At 34.4% G+C, this 18,044-nt stretch overlaps 1 long non-coding RNA gene across 1 annotated transcript in view; it reads left to right on the top strand.

Moving 5' to 3' along the window:
• Positions 1 to 2,749: 2,749 nt before the first annotated feature.
• Positions 2,750 to 18,044, top strand: part of LOC123459396 — a 28,232-nt gene continuing 12,937 nt past the window's right edge. Inside the window, exons 1-5 of the long non-coding RNA XR_006636288.1 lie at positions 2,750 to 3,623; positions 4,319 to 4,413; positions 4,985 to 5,102; positions 6,853 to 7,181; positions 8,713 to 8,810. This is a non-coding gene — a long non-coding RNA (uncharacterized LOC123459396). The remainder of the gene's footprint in view (positions 3,624 to 4,318; positions 4,414 to 4,984; positions 5,103 to 6,852; positions 7,182 to 8,712; positions 8,811 to 18,044) is intronic.

The raw sequence follows: 18,044 nt of genomic DNA, 5'->3' as shown, positions 1-18,044 counted from the left end.
TTTGTTAAATTATGTTTAAACAGTGTGAATACTGTTTATAGGATCTATAGGTGAGTTAAGGGTATATGTTTATAAATAGATAGGCTTAAAATAGTTGATATGTAACATTTAAATTTTTAAGTCTATATGGATTGTTGACAAAGAGTATAAAATTAATATTTCAAAAATTAAAATATATTGATTGTTGTATAGAGGAACTGGTTTTGCTGTTAGAATGTCTCAGCTTTGTGGAGACTTCATTGCATTGATATGATTGCTAAAGTCTAAGCCTCCAACTCATATTTGCTATTTGCATATATGCAGTCACATTAGAAAGATAGTGGGATTTCACTACATATATTTATTTATAAGTAAAATTAGTTTGTAATCATTAAATTATATGCATCTAGGAAAATACCTTTTTGAATGTAAGAGACATAGTCAAATGTTTACCCTAGACACTAATCTTTGTGATGCATTTTATTTTACTTAAGAGCACTATAGATCTCTAAGTTACATGATTGTGTTTTCATATTATGCATAACCAAAAAAGATAACTTTGTTAATAATGAGTTAATCTTTTAATTTATGCATTGAGCAATTCTAGATGTATTGATAGTCTCACAAAGTATAAATTTTTAAATTTATTGTAAATAATATTGTCTTTTGCAATTGAGGTAACAAGTAAATTGATAATTCATGAACAGAATCATGGAATTTACAAAATTCATCTTGTATAAATTTGGTTGTTAGAGGTGAAGGCTATAAATATAAAACAATATGTGTTTATTCCATTTCCATATAAGAATTTTTTTGCCATTTTATCATGCAAGTTGCAAATCAGAAAAAAATGATAGGTAATAATTAATTTGACTTGCTGGGCATTATGTGCTTCCCAATGCATCTCTTTTATAATTTCTCTTAACTACCCAAATCTAAATAATTACATCAAGAATATTTTGTACTACCTCTTGGAACTATACATAGTTATGTATTTGTTCCCTTGGTTGCATGACAATATTCAAGACAAACTTGTAAATAATAATCAAAAGCAAAAGTTTAATTTTAACATCTGGACTTTCTAGATATCTAGAGTCTTACAAAGTATAATTTTGTAAATATTCAATTGTAAAATTTCATGCTTTTATTGTTTCTTTCAAATTTTGGCAATGAAATTTATGAAGTTGTGTGTTTGTTCCACTGCATGTATAATTATATTTGTTTTGGGGTTGTTAGCTGAATAACATTAAAGAAAGTATATAATTTCAATATTATTTTCTCACCTAATGAACATTATTACATATTAACTGTAACTTAGTGCTTACACTGTACATTTGAGACCACAAATTGTAATTTTGTAGTTGTATTAATGATAATAGGGCATTATGTAAATAAGTTTTTATAATCATAAGAAATTTCTCTGAAATGGAAAAGTTCCTTCTACCTCTTCAAATTGATATGGTATTATATTTACTTTGCATGACACCATTCAAGACAAGCTGTAAATAACAGATACTTAATGTCATTTAAAACATTAAGTTTTTCCCTATGCTCAGACTTAACTAAGAGTGTTTCATTGCAAAATAGCATAGTTATGGCTGTAACATTTTGGTTTCTGAGTTTGAGGGAGAGTAATAAGAGGATTGCATCTGATCTTCTGATTGATTGGATTCTCATGGAAGATTAAGTAAAGCCTTTATTGCATTGTTCAATTAAAAAAAAATTCTGGATACTAGAAGAAAAGAAGGAGGAAATATTTTTAGGCAAAGTGAGAATCACTAAGCTTATTGTCTCTTTGCCATGCTATACTTCACATGAATGTGCAACCCTGTTACATAAATATGGACATCTGAAATGATATAGTCTGATACATGGGATATTATTACTTTTTCCAGAATTGAGCCTACTTTTACTTCTACTTGTTGATTTATTTACATTTTAAATTTTACTTTATAAATTATAAAATAACATATCTTAGCTTTCAGCTATTTCTGCAATCTCAATGATATAGTTTAATATATGATACTTTTATGATAAATACTAAGAGATATAATATCTAAAAATTATTTACATATTTACACATCTCTTTGAGAACAAAATAGATAATGAATATGTTTGGTTTTCTGATAGATTTTACAAAAGTTATGCTATTTTGTATAATCTTATTATGGTATTATGAAATATAGTCTACCTTGGGAAATTTTAAGTATCCTGTATCAAATTGAGCAAAGTATAAATCAGACTGTGCTGGCTTCTTGTCAAACATGAATCCCAGTACTAAGGAGATAGCAGGGTTCAAGGTTACATATGAGTTTGAGAGCTGGCTGGGCTCTATGAGACAGTCTCAAAAGAAAAAAACAAAGTACAATGAAAAGGAAAGAAAATCAAACATCTCTTTAAAATGTTTTGAACCATAATTTGGCTGTGAAAATCCAACTGTGAGAGTTTTTAAAAAGAAAAAAAATAAGAGGGTGTAGTTGCATATGTTTTAATTCCAGCATTTGGGAAGCAGAGGTAGGAGGATCACTGTGATTTCAAGGCTAGCCCGAGACTACATAATGAAGAAATCCAGGTCAGTCTGGGCTAGAGTGAGCTCCTGCCTTGAGAATCAAACAAAAACAAAAATTTAAAAAAATGATTTTTAAGTGTTACAGTTGACTGGAATTTTTTTCCCAATTTTATTAAACATTTTCCATGATTATAAAAAATATCCCATGGTAGTACCCTCCCTACCCTCCCCCACTTTTCTCTTTGAAATTCCATTCTCCATCACATCCACTCCCCATCTCACTAAGTCTCTCCTCTATTTGGATGCCATGATCCTTCCCTCCTCTTATGATGGTCTTTTGTAGGTAGTGTCAGGCACTATGAGGTCACCCCTTCTAAATAGTCTCAACATTATAATAAGATAACATTATGTGTTGAATATAAAAGCCTAGAAAGAATGTCTAAAACATACTCCAATGAAAGAGAATTTATAAGGCTTTTAGCTGACTTATGAATATGATGAAAAGTCCTGAACTATGCCACTGTAGAAGTGAGTTTTATAGTATTTTCAATTTCAAAAAGAAAATCTCCTTGCCTGCTTGTACATATACTTCTAGTATGTCTAACTGAAATGTTAATGTATAATTTTTAAAATGTTAATTGCAAATAGAGAATGACATTCTGACATTAGGTAATACTGTGTTACAATGTTGGTTATTTTCTGGTAATTTTTGATGTTCTGTATAAGTGTGTTAAAAACTTGAAGATGTATACACAGTTGGAAATTGCCACATGACTATATCCAAAGTGAATAAATGACTTATACAAATGGAAAATTGAAGAATTATACCCAAATTGAAACTGGGAATAGAAAGATGGCTTCGTCAATATACCATTGAAGTTTTCTAAGGGCATTTATAAATGAATAACTAAACAACAAGAAACATGAAAAAGACACTATATTTAATTATCAACTTCATAGAACCATATTATGAGGTGTCATATATAACTAACTTTGTATTGCTAATGGCCCTCATGAACTGTTTTTGAATTATTTTGTGAAGAGTGTGCAACTTAGACAATAGTGCAACAGAATTCTATGGTATAACAAGATTTTTGCATTATATAGTGACAGAAGAGCAAAGACGAAATTTAAGGTAGGTACTCATTAATCATATTTGGTTGACCAACATGAGTGGAATCAATAGTAAATCAAGCGTTTTATAAAGGGTACATTTTTACAGTGGCATGTAAATACATACTGGTGGGTGGAGTAAATTAGAGTAAAGACAGATATTGGAGAATATCACTGGGACAATTTTAAAAGTTCCCACATTCTGACGATTAAATTTAGGATTTTATACATGCTAATTACAAACTCAGCACATGAACTATATTACAGCCCTGTTACTTAATTTTTCATTATTTAGAAAATAGTTTCTATAGTTAAACCTACATTGATAAGGTAGTCTTTATTTAATATCTGTTTAATGTTTTTCCACCTATGTGTTCATTACTTTCTGTACAATAACAACTCAACATGGCAGCGCAGCTACCTCTTACATTTACTGTAAATGCCATAACTTTATGTATTTGCTATTGTTTCAAGATCTCAAATATACTGTTAGAGAATTATAAATCATCCATTATTAGTAGGGAAATCATACTTTTTACTACAAGGTATGATTCAAAACAAAGTGATGTCTGTGTGGGTAGTCATGTTTGCTGGTTGGTTAATTTTTTTTCCATTTATTATGCCTGACCAGCCTAATCTTACCTTGAGTTGCATGTTCTGATACTTTTTTTAATTTTGATATCCAGCCCTTTCTATGTTGGCTACTGTATTTTTCAGGTGGTTATGATGTCAAATATACTTGAAAATAACCTGAATCCATCTGGTGATAAGGTTTTCTTCCTTCCTATAAAGGCTTTATCAACAAACTATTGGTAAGAAACTTATAGAGCTGTTTATGGGTGAGTGATTACCTTAGGTTTAGCAAATTGCTATTAGTTTAAATGTTTTCATACTTGGGAATTTTCTGACATAACTCAAAAACAACAGAGTGAACATTTTTTCCAGTTAGGGATATGGAATCTGGGGCCTAACATGGTAGGCTACCACTCTACCAACTCTATCCTCAGCCCACTGAATTACTTTTTGAAAGTTATATTACTAAAAGAAAGGTATGATTTCATGTGCACACAACATGATTCTTTGGCTTAATTATGATAAAGTACAACAGCATAACTAATGCACTAAAGGCATTATAAATTTGACTGGTTTTCACAAATATAGTATTAAAAATGTTTCATGAAAACCTCCAAAAAATCTTATAGTGAAGTTCTGAAAGGCTGTGAAACTAACTTAGCTACAGTATTAATGAAGCATGGTGTTTAACTGTTAGTAGTGATGAGAATAAGTTTAATATTCAGCACAGATGTCCACTTTAAGGCTACCCTAGCTGACTCATACTAGTGATGTAGATTTCACATTATCATATTTCTTTCTACTTGTTAGATGATATTTTCAAGGACACTTTCATCATCTTTAGTACTGAGAAAAAAAGAATGTGATCAAGGAATGATGTATCACAGCACTTTTCACTTGCAACATACACTGGAATGTTACTTCAGTGGTAAGATTTTAAATGCCATTGGATACCCATATGATGAGAGGATTTTATTGATATGCCCCACTTTTCATTTTGTTAATATTTTAGCTGTAGAGAATGGGCATTGGTTTGCTATAAGCTATCCTAAAAACTGACATAAAATAATAATTATTTCATTATGTTTGTTGAATCTACAGATTTTGATTTTTAACATTGTTTAGCACATGTTAAGAGGTGTTTCTTCTTTATAATTTCACCATAGCCCATACATTGTCTATTTGATTATTACTGTTATCATCAAATGGTCTGAGCCTCTTGTTATTTTCAATGAGGTGTTTAGTAGACATTGGTATTTTTTTTGCAGAAATAATATATGTATGCTTCATGTAATAATTCTAAGTATACATGAATGCTGTAGGAACATACAACCAAGTAAAAAGAGACAATGAATTAAACAGATAGTTAAACTCTGGCACCATCATTGCTGGAATATTCCAAAAGGAATTTTTTATAATGCAATGAATATTGTTCTTCAGTGTAAAAAAGGAAGGGTAAAGGTCATGGGAGAGGTTATATACAACATATAATATTTGTATTTGTATGAATGTATATTCAAGGAAGACATACAATGAAATTTTGCTAAAAATCCAAACAAAGAAGCAAAAATCAGACAAAAATACAAGTAAAAAAATACGTAACTACCAGAGTGAAAATATTGTGCATTATCTTGGTAAAGTAACTATTATGATTAATACTTTAATGTGGTTCACATAAAAAAGTTTTTAAAAACAGAGATTCAGAGACACAGGGGCTCCCAAGACCACATCACTGAAGTAGACCTAAGAGAACCCAACATGGTGCAGGGAAATTCATGGAGGAAGAGGAGGCAGAAATATTGTTAGAGCCACAAGTTGGGAAATTATGCACAGACATTGCCTCTTCCCCATAACTGATGGCTACCCTCACAATGCATGACACACAATCCCCAGTGAGTAGGGTCCCTGTGGAGGGCGGGGGGGAGGGGGGGGGCGGTGGCGGGAAGATGACAATGGTACCATCATGTGTTCTTTACATACTGAGTATGTACATAACTAACAAATTAAAGCAAAGAGAGAGAGAGAGAGAGAGAGAGAGATTGACTGATTGATTTAGATTGGGAATACCAGGGTGCCGGGCTCCCCGGCAGGTAGTGATGAGGAAGGACCAGGGGTTGAGGAAGAGGGATGAAAGTTAGTAGACTCAGAACCTCTCCTAGTCACCCGAGAAAAACCACACTGAGTAGGGAGTTTTGTCAAAGCAGGAACTTGCTTTATTGTTACAGGCAGTTGCCTATATAATGTTGGGAATGAAGGAAAGAATGAGGAGTAAGGGCCAATAGCATATTGCGACTTTTGAAATGATTGGTTCCAAGCGCACAGGAATTCCAACTCCTATGCGGAAGTAGCAGGCCAGAAGCCATCAGGCATAGCTGGCCTGAAGCAGATCACCAAACTTTAGCTAGGCTCAGGAAATTCCACTAGGCCTCATGCCTGGGCCTCTCAGGCCCAACACCAGGGTCTCCAGATGTATGCACCTCCTTGTGCAACTGGCTTACATGGGTACTGGGAAACTGAACCTGGGTCCTTAGGCTTTGCAGATAAATGCCTTAACCACTAAACCATCTCTTGAGACCCCCAAAAGATGTTTTTATACAAAACCACAAAAAGATTGATTGTACTTTTAAATATTTCATATGATATTAAGCTTGTCTATAACCTTTCCTTATTTTCTTTAGTGTGGTTTCAGATCATCACTGAAAAGGAATCTCTACAATTATTTCTTAGACACATTTTACTTTACACATACCTGATCTTTGTAAGCTTCAGATAGGTTTCAGCATGTGTTATAATGGATGGCCCTTGAAGATCATGAAACCTGGACTCAGCTAACTTTTGGAAAATGATCAGAAGCTATCTTTGAAGAAAAATTTCGTATCAACACCAACTGATTTTTCATTGCTACTGTTGGGCTGCATCTCAAAAATTGTAATGGTGGCATCATCACTACCCAGAGGACTTAAGTGTGGTGGAAATAACACTGGCTTCATCTCTGTGATTTCATTAAGTATGAAGTGCATATAATTTATAAGTATCACTTATTACAGGATAAAGTGGAAACTGATTTAACAGTTATCATTTTGAAAAAATTAAAAGTCAGAATTGTTTTGTTTCTACTTTATTACATGGGTTGTAACTGTGTAGCCCAGGCTGTCCTTTAACTTGGCCTCCTGAATGCTCAGATTATAGTTAACATGCCATCAAGAATGGCTAGGATGAAAATGCTTAAAATTCTATTTTTTTTCAAATAACTTTTTTTCTTGGAATTTTTTTTTAATTTTTATTTATTTGAGAGCAACAGATACAGAGAGAAAGACAGGTAGAGGGAGAGAGAGAATGGGCGCGCCAGGGCTTCTAGCCTCTGCAAACGAACTCCAGACACATGTGCCCCCTTGTGCATCTGGCTAACGTGGGACCTGGGGAACCGAGCCTCGAACAGGGGTCCTTAGGCTTCACAGGCAAGCACTTAACCGCTAAGCCATCTCTCCAGCCCTCTTGGAATTTTTATATGCAGTGTCACCTGCTATTTATATTTTAAATGATTCTTAAGACATTATCTTATTTTTTTAAGTTTTGAGAAGACATTATCTTTACACACAAATTGCTTCAAATTTATTTTTTGAGGAGTTGATATTTTAGATATGGTTTTTCTATGTTGCAAAGATTTTCTATGTAATTTTGAAATTTACAGATAGTGTGGAATAATTTCGGTGTAAATGCCACTACAAATTATATGCAAAATGTATATGAGTAAATTTCCTAATCAGAACTGCTTCCAGAGTTGGACTCAGAGTTCCCCATTTCATAAAACTATATAAGCCCTAAGTTATATGCTTAATAAGATATAATGTAATATTATAAATTTTTACCTGTTAATATTGCTCAAATTATCTTCATATAGCTTTATCTGTTTTATTCTCATTATCCATATACTTGCTGTTATTTAGTCCTAAACCCACTTGTGAATGAGTCTGTAAACAGTTTGTCATGCATTGCATATGAAATACTTTGTGTTTTGTATTTGATTGGATCTTTCCATTCATGGTCATACAGAAATTATGCATTGAAATATAGTCTTGTTTTCTGTTTTCTCTCATTTCAATTTTTTGTTTTTCTTTTATAAATGTGTTTATGTCAATATCATACATTTTGTGTAATCTATTTAGTTGTCCATCATTTTTGTCATTTATTTTCCAGATTTATTTTGCTTTTGTAACTTGCTACCATGCTAACTAGCTACCATTAAAATGTCATCAAGCTTATGAAATATTTTTGTCATTTATTTATTATTTCTATCAGTCCTTACTGCGGTGTTCAAGTATTGAATATTTACATAGATAATGTTGATTTATACGATTGCTACTTAGGATCCAGTATAATTATTAAAGCCCAACACATCTAATATGCTTATTATCTAATCTATTATTATTATCTATATTTATTAACTTGTGTATTTTATCTTCTGTTATCATTTTAATTATGAATTATTTTACTGCTTTACATAATCCATTGAGTTCTTTCTCATTTCTCTTTTTCAGAATATTCCCTGTCTGTACTTATACTTTTAGTGTCATTTATGCCAATTTTAACAGAAAATATAATTCTTTAACATTGAGTCATCCTATCCAATTTCAAGGTATGTTTTTCTATTTGCAATCCAATTGGATATTATATTGGGATACTGCCAGTACAATTTAATTTTTTTAAATGTCTATCCTAAATAAGCATTTTGCAAATGTTGTCAATTTCCTGATATCATCCACTTAAACATTTTTGTATCATGAAAATGTTTTTTTATAACCTTCTACTGGTGTTCACTAGATATTTAAAATAATAATATCCCCATTATCATTTAATCTTGATAAAAAATATATATGGATTATATAGAAGGAAGATGTACTATTGGATACCCTCAGGTGGAAGTTAAATTCTTATTATTTGGTCTTTTAGGAACTTTTCATTAAAATTTCTTCTATAGCTTAGGCACAGTGCTTTTCTAATGTTTGTTTTTAGTTTTTGATACATGGTCTAGTCCATGCTAACATGAAATTTACTATGTAGTCTCAGGCTGGTCTCTTAGACAAGGTGATCCTACTACCTCTGCTGATATTAAAGGTGTGCACAACCATGACAATTTTTTCAAAAGAATTGGTTGTATTTTTCATCTTATTTGCCCTTATTATTGACAAGGATGAAGATTAACTTTACTGTTTGTTTCCTTACAAATTATTCTGTAGGGCTGGAGAGATAGCTTTGTAGTTAAAGCACTTGCCTGGAAAGCCAAAGGATTCAGGTTTGATTCTGTAAAACCCATCTAAGCCAGATACACAAGATGGTGCATGCGTCTGGAGTTTGTTTGCAGTGGCTAGAAGGCCTTGGAACACCCATTCTCTGTCTCTCTGCCTCTTCTCTCTTTTGTTCCTGTCTCAAATAAATAAAAATATTTTTAAAAATTAAAAAAGAAACATTCTGTGATCTAGGATAACCTGAAATTCACTATGTAGCACAGGCAAGTCTTGAAATTGCAGTGATTCTCCTGCCTCATCTACTCTTTCCCAAGTAAAAGTTAAACATTTTTTTCACATGATTTTTTTCTTTTTTTTTTCTCTTTTTTTCTCAATTTTATCAAACATTTTCCATGGTTATAAAAAATATCCCATGTTAATACCCCCTCTCTCCCTCTTTTCTCCTTTGGAATTCCATTCTCCATCACATCCATTCCCCATCTCAATAAGTCTCTCCTCTATTTGGATGCCATGATCCTTCCCTCCTCTTATGATGGTCTTGTGTAGGTAGTATCAGGCACTATGAGGTCATGGATATCCAGGCCAATTTTTTGTCTGGAGGGAGCATGCTGTAAGGAGTCCTTTGGCTCTTCCATTCTTTCCGCCACCTCTTCCCCATTAGACCCCGAGCCTTGGAAGGTGTGATCGAGATGTTACTCAGTACTCTAGTTACTTCTTTCCAGCATCATGATACCTTCTGAGTTGTCCCAAGGTCACTGCCATTGGAAAAGAGAAGATTCTCTATCCAAAGTGAGAGTAGCATTAATATAAGGGTATGAATATTAAGAGAAGTGCTTACTGGGCAGTTGGATAAGCATAGAATATGCACTTATCCAGACATCAGCAGATGTTACAACCCTAGGGCTCATGACTACCCCTGTTTTAAGTTTTCAGTATCAGGGATGTATTCCCTCCATTGGAGTGGGCCTCCAGTCCAATTGGAGGGCAGTTGGTTTCCATGTTTTTTTTTTAATGTTTTATTTTTATTTATTTTAGAGAGGGAAAGAGAGAGAGAAAGCAAGAGAGAGAGAGAGAGCCACTGCAAACTCCAGATGCATGTGCCACTTTGTGCATCTGGCTTACATGGGTACTGGGGAATCAAACCGTGGTCCTTTGGCTTTGCAGGGAAGTGCCTTAATGGCTAAGCCATCTCTCCAGCCCAAATGTTAAACTTTTAAAAAATATTTATTTGTAGGTGGAGAGAGAAAGATAGGAAAGGGTGGGGAATGGGTACACTAGAACTTCTTGCAACTATAAACGAACTCAAGATGTACCTGGCCTCTTTTGTGTCTGGCTTTGCATAAGTACTGGGGAATTGAATTTGGGCCATGAGGTCTTGCAAGTGCCCTTCAACTGTTGAGCTAGATTGCATTAGCCCCCTGAAAGTATGTACTTGCCAAGTATTTGGAACATCTGAAATTGTATTCCAAAGCAAATGGTGTTATGTTTGCTATATTTTATTGGTATTTATTATTGTTTTGTTAGTTATCTCAGATCATTTTAAGATTGGAAAAAATAAATATTACATAAATTAACTCCATTCATTCTGAACTCATTGGATTAAAAAGCTTAAACTGCAGATGTGTTGACATATACTTAAAATTCCACAACATCTGTGAGGCATAGGCAAGAGGATTAGGAGGTCAGGCAAAGTTTCACAGTGAGATCTTTACAAAATAAATGAAACTATAAGTACAAAGTAAAAATAAAATAATATTTTTTTTCTTGTTTTTCGAGATAGGGTCTCACTTTAGCCCAGGCTGACCTGGAATTCACTATGGAGTCTCAGGGTGGCCTTGAACTCACAGCAATCCTCTTATCTCTGTCTCCAGAGTGCTGTGATTAAAGACATGCGCCACCATGCCTGGCTAAAATAATACTTTTACAGTATATTTATGTTGCTCTTCACCTGTCTCTTATGTTAACAACTAATGATTCACATTGCCACATTTCTCCAATCTTCAATTTTCATGATCTTTACAGGTTGATTAGAGTATTTGCCCATTAGTGTGCAAACTCTTGTGGGCTTGTCTGAGCATTGGGATTGAGACTGAGTTTAGTAGTTTCGGGGAAGAGTACTATAGAAATGGCTTACTTATTCTTTTCTCATTTCATCTGCATGCTGTTGATCCTTTTACTAGTGATGTTACTTTGAACATCTTGTGTTATTAGCAAGTATTTTGTAGGAAGGATATTGCCCATACTCTATACTATTCTACTTTCACCTGATTTTAATATGTAATGTTTCTTGTTTATAACAAATACCACTGATGTGTTGAACAGAATCTTTTTTGTTTCCACATTTCAGTTTTGTTTTTGATATATCTTCCAAGTCAGCCAAAGCTGGCTTATAATACAACATGGTCCATTCTCAGTTACTTGATAGGTGAAGGCTGTGATCATAGGCATGTCCAGCTCTAGATTTTAATGTAGCTTTTCATTAATTCTGTATTTTACTAATCACAATGGGATTTTTTGTTTTTTGAGGAAAGGTCACACTGTAGTCCAGGCTAGCCTGGAGTTCATTATGTAGTCTCAGGGTGACCTTTTACTCATAGTGATCCTCCTATCTCTGCCTCCTGGTGTTAGAATTAAAGGTAAGTGCCACTACACCTGGTGGGAAAAATTTAAATATATGGAATAGTTCTTTATCATTCAGTTAGTTTATATCTGTATTGCTTATATGAACTTTGCCTTGTTGATAATGAAATTAAACCTTATTGTTTTTAATTTGTTAATTTTGTCACATTGGATTGTAGATATATTTAGAAAGCAAGAACTCTGGGTGGTAGGAATGTACATTTCATTTTCACTACCTCTGTTTCTAAGCCTTCTGGAAAAACAAAACAAAACAAGAAGATCATGTATTATGTGCCCTGACAGCAGTTTTTGTACCTTTTATTTTTTTCTTTAGGTTTTCAAGGTAAGGGTCTTGCTCTATCCCAGGTTGACCTAGAATTCACTATGTAGTCTCAGGGTGGTCTTGAAGCCACAGTGAGTGATCCTCCTACCTCTATATCCCGAGTACTGGGATTAAAAGTGTGCAACACCACACCCAGTTTCTCTTTTATGTAAAATACATATTGCATAAACTTTATAATTTAACAACTGGGCAGAAAGATGAGTGGTAAAACTATTGTAGTGGAGGCACTGGTGAGTTCAAATTTAGAAGTCTTTCATTGCTGCAAAATTGAAAACTATATCCATCCATAAGTAATATTCCACCCTTGCCTCTCATCTTATACCCTCTGGCAATATAAAGTATCTTGTAGTAATTGAATTTTTATATTTGTATTTATATATTACTGACTTATTTACATACCATATCTTCATGGTTCACCTATAATGCATTTGTCAAATTTATTTTTCTGGCTGGATATACGGTTTAGCAGTTAAGGAATTTTCCTGTGAAACCTAAGGACTCAGGTTTGTTTCCCCAGTTAAGCCAGATGGAGTTTGTCTGTATTAGCTAGAGGCCCTGACATGCCCATTCTCTCTCACTCCTCCTACCTGCTTCTCTGTCTTTCAAATAAATAAAAATGAAATATTAAAAAACCCGAATTCTTTAAAAAAACTTTTCCTTTTTAAGACTTTTATACATTTTTATTTTCTTTGATGTTCTGAACTTTTCTTTTAGATTTATTATCCATCTAATTTCTTAAAATATTTAGTTATATATATGCAAATATGATTTTTATGATATTTAGTTATATATATGCAAATATGATTTTTATTAAAGACATTTTTTTAATCCTGTGTTAGGAATTGAACCCAAGGTCTAGGAACTATTGTGCTTACCCATACTGTTGCAAGCTACTTCTCTTAAACTCTGTGGGTTACCCCACAAAAAGACAAGGAAGGGTAAAGTAGATCCAGTTTGGGGGAAGGTGTTTAGTGGGAGAAGGTGGGGAGAAAGAGAAGGTTAACATTGGTAGAAACATGATCAGAATGCACTATATCTATATACATTTATAAAAATTTAAAATATTCTTAGTTATGAGAGAGAGAGAGAGAGAGTCATATAGAGAGAAAATTGGTACACCAGGGCCTCTACCCACAGCACATAAACTCCAGATGCATGTTCCACCATGTGCATCTGGCTTTATATGAGTATTGGGTAATCAAATCTTATCCTTTGGTTTTCCATGCAAGTGCATTAACTGCTAAGCAATCTATCCAGCCTAAGACCTTTGCTATAGTAATTGTAAATGCAAATGTCCTCAAGATGTGCCCCCTGGTACAAATGTGACATGATTTTCACTAGAATAACCAAATACTCAGCCTTGGGTGAGGCTTGGGTGCGGCTCCCTCATGCTATTCATAATTCATACTAAGAAAATGTGTCTCTAGAAAAAGAAAATTTTATTTAAAAAAATTCACCAATTTTCTCGATTCACCAATAATAAGGCAAAGACTTGTTAAATAGATTAAAAAGCAAAATTTCAGGTGGTTGGAGATGGCTCAGTACATGATTTGCTGTGCCAGAATGAGGATTTCAATTTCCACTACCCTTATGCTGCAGTTCACTGCTCAGCCAGTCTGATCAGAAAGTGACAGATGTGGGGCTGGAGAGATGGCTTAGTGGTTAAGCGCTTGCCTGTGAAGCCTAAGGACCCTGGTTCGAGGCTTGATTCCCTAGGACCCACATTATCCAGATGCACAAGGGGGCTCACACGTCCGGAGTTCCTTTGCGGTGGCTGGAAGCTCTGGCATGCCCATTCTCTCGCTCTCTCCCTCCCTCTCTCTCTGTCTCTGTCTCTCTCTCTCTCTCTCTCTATCCTCTTCCTCCTCTCTGTCACTCTCAAATAAATAAGTAAAAATAAACAATTTTTTTTAAAGTGACAGATGTGGGTTTAGTTAGACACTGTGTGCCACAGAAATAAGGTAGAAGAGCAACTGATGAAACCTCATATCTACTCTGGCATCTACATGCATGGTTGCACACATGCCTGTGCATACACAGTCTTAATATCAGAAATCCAAAATAGAAGTGTCAACAGATGTAAATCAACCTCCTAATAAATCAAACAATTATGCATAGCTCAGATTAAGTATACCAAACCAAAGCTAGTCAGAGTAATAAAGAGGTCCACTTCCCATTAGTAAATTGTTTCATATTCAAAATTTAAAGGTTGCATTATTTCATAACCTTTACTTATCACTTAAATTTATTTTTAATCTGAAAATGAGATTATTATAATTTATACTGTTCTATTCTTTTTTATTTTTTATTGACAGCTTCCATAATTATAGGCAATAAAATTATGATAATTCTCTCCCTCCACTCCCATTTCCCCCTCTCCACCCTCCATCAAATTCTCTCCCCATTTCATGTAGTCTCTCTTTTATTTTGATGTCATCATATTTATATAGTACTGTGGAGTATAGTATAGTCTTAGACCTCCCTGATATTCACTGCCATCTGTAAAGAGGAGATTTATAATGTCACTTGTAAGTAAGAATATATGAATTGCTTTGTGAAAAATTATCCTTGACAAGTGTAGAGAAATTTAATATTTTGTGACTTTATTTGGATGATTCTTTGGAATGGTGATTGTTGAATCTAGGGGTGTCTTAGAAATTCAGTGATTAGACTGATATTCTATGCCATCTCCTGATGTTTTGTAGACATAAATTCTTCCCTTTCAGCCTTAACCCTTTGCCTCTGTATTTCCTTGAATAGACAGTGCAAAAATTAAGCTGGGTTTGGTAGCCCATGCCTTTAATCCTAGTACTTGGGAGGCAGAGGTAGGAAGATTGCTGTGAGTTCAAGGCTACCCTGAGACTACATAGTGAATCCCAGGTTAGCCTGGGCTAGAGTAAGACCCTACCACCAAAACAAGTGCAAAAATAATTGGTACTGGATTTGATGAAATTCATAACAAAATTATTTTTGAGACTATTTTGCCTAGGCTGACCTCAAACATGTGATAGTTCTGAGTGACTGAATTACAAAATTCGATCAAAATATATAAGGCTTGGAGTGTCCACTGTTGAGTATCTTCAATGGTGATCTCTTTCTCTCCCATTGAACTACATGCAGTGTGGCTTTTTTCCAGCTTTCTGTCAGCTGGTCTACAAGGAGGAGGTTTTCAGCTCAGCTTCAGCAGGATTTCTCAGGGACCTTGTAGTCCAAGTATGTGGAGTCTTCAGTAATAGGGTCTTACTGTCTATTCCTGGTGGGAAGCCAAGAGCCTCGGTAATGGCCTGTAATGTTTTGGAGACATCAGGGACCTCCCTGGCCCATGACTCACTGGAAATTATCCCATCCCTGGCACTGAAAATTTTCTAGTAACAATCTATGGCTCCTGAGTGTTCCATTGTCCAAAAAAGTAGGTTTCCATATGACTTATTTTTATCCTCTTAGATTTTTCTTAGCCCTCCACTTTTTTTTTGAGGCAACTGGGAATGGACGTGACTCCCTTATTTCATCATTAGCATGTTTGTTGTTAATATATAGGAAGGCTACTGATTTCTGTGTGTTCATTTTGTATACTGCCTCACCGGAAAAGATGTTTATCAGCTCTAATAGTGTGCTAGTAGTCTTTAGGGTCTTTTATGCATAGAATCATTTGCAAATTATGATTTTATCTCTTTACAATCTTTTTATGTGTCTCTTGCCTTATTGTTATAGCTCAGACATCCAATATTATGTTAAATAAAAGTGGGGACAGTAGACACCTTGTCTTGTTCCTGATATTAGTGGAAAATCTTCAATTTCCCCCTCCCCATTGAGTTTGCTGTAGGTTTGTCAGAATTAGGCTTTATTATATTGATATATGTTCCTTTTATTCTCTCTTAGGACTTTTTACCATGAAGGAATGTTGGATTTTGTCAAATGCCTTTCCTGTATCTATTGAGATGATCATGTGATTTTTGTCTTTCATCCCATTTGTATGGTGTATTATATTTATCAGTTTGCTTATTCTGAACCATCCCTGAATATCTGGGATAAAACCTACTTGGTGGGAGTGAATGATCCTTTTGATACATTCTTTTTTATTTATTTATTTATTTTTGGTTTTTCGAGGTAGGGTCTCACTCTGGTCTGGACCTGGAATTAACTCTGTCATCTCAGGGTGGCCTTGAACTCATGGCAATCCTACCTCTGCCTCCCAAGAGCTGGGATTAAAGGCGTGCCCCACCATGCCCGGCTTCCATTTGACATATTCTTGTATTCTCTTTTCCAGTATTTTGTTGAGAAGTTTTGCATCTATGTTTGTGAGGGAGATTGCTTATAAGTTTTTTGTTGTTTTAGTAGTATTCCTTCCTTTTCTATTTTAGGGACTAGTTTGAGATGCATTGTTAGTTCTCCTGTGAAGATCTGATAAAATTCACCCATGAATCCATTTGGGCCTGGACTGTTTTCCTTGGGAGAATTTTTATAACTGTTTTGATCTTCATGCTTGTCATCAGTTTGTTTAAATGGTCTATCTCCTTGACTAGTTTTTTAAGTCATATAAGTCAAGAAAATCATGGATAGATTTTCAAACTTAGTAGAGTCTATATTCTCATGGTTGTTTGAGTTTCATTGCTATCTGTTGTAATGGTGCCCTTTTATCAGTAATTCTATTGATTTGTGTCTCTTTCGGTCAGATTTGCTAAAGATTCATTGGTCTTGTTTATCCTTTCAAATAACTGATTCCTTGTTTTAGTGATTCTTGTTTTTGTTTAATTTTTTAATTTTTTTTATTTTTATTAGTTTTCTATTCAGCAAATACAGGCAGTTTGGTACCATTATTAGGCTCATCCGTGACCTACCCCCTCCCCAATGGCCCCTCCTTGTTGATGTATATGGGTCGTGCATTGTGGATTTAGCCCACAGTTATTGGTACAATGAATGTCTCTGCATATCATGACCCAACATGTGGCTCTGACATTCTTTCCTCCCCCTCTTTCACAAAATTTCCCTGAGCCTTGTAGGGTTCATTTTTGGTCTGCTTCAGTGATGAGATGTTGGGGACCTCTGAGGCTCTGGCTCTCTGATTTGGTAGGAGTTGATTTTTCTCTGTGTTGGTCTCCTTCCCCCTTTTGCTGGAATCTGGTTCATCAGGAAAAAAGCACCCTTGCTTGTTTTGCCAATTTTCCTTAGTTTCAGTTGGGGCCCTTTTGAGGTATGATGGGGTAGCTCTCTCCTTAGTGATTCTTTATTTTTTATTTTTAAATATTTATTTATTTATTTATTTATTTAAGATAGCATGAGATAGAAAGAGGCAGACACAAAGAGAGGGAAAGAGAGATAATGGGTATGCCAGGGCCTCCAGCCACTGATAATGAACTCCAGACACATGTGCCACCTTGAACATCTGGCTCATGTGGTCCTGGGGAATCTAAACCTGGACCTTTGGCTTGACAGCAACCACCTTAACCATTAACCCAAGGTCCTTAGCTTTACAGGTAGACACCTTTACCACTAAGCCATCTCTCCAACCTGATTCTTTATATTTTTTTGTTTCTATTTCATTAATTTTTGCCCTAATCTGTGTTATTTCATGCCCTGTACTTCTTGTCCAAGGCTTAAGGTGAAGCATTAATTTGCTTATTTGTAACCTTTCTAATTTAAAAAAAATTATTTTTATTTATTA

This window comes from Jaculus jaculus, chromosome 3 (genome assembly GCF_020740685.1).
Source record: "Jaculus jaculus isolate mJacJac1 chromosome 3, mJacJac1.mat.Y.cur, whole genome shotgun sequence".
Taxonomy (NCBI): Eukaryota; Metazoa; Chordata; class Mammalia; order Rodentia; family Dipodidae; genus Jaculus; species Jaculus jaculus.
Note: the sequence above shows the minus strand (reverse complement) of the source record. Positions and strands in the feature narration are given on the sequence as shown.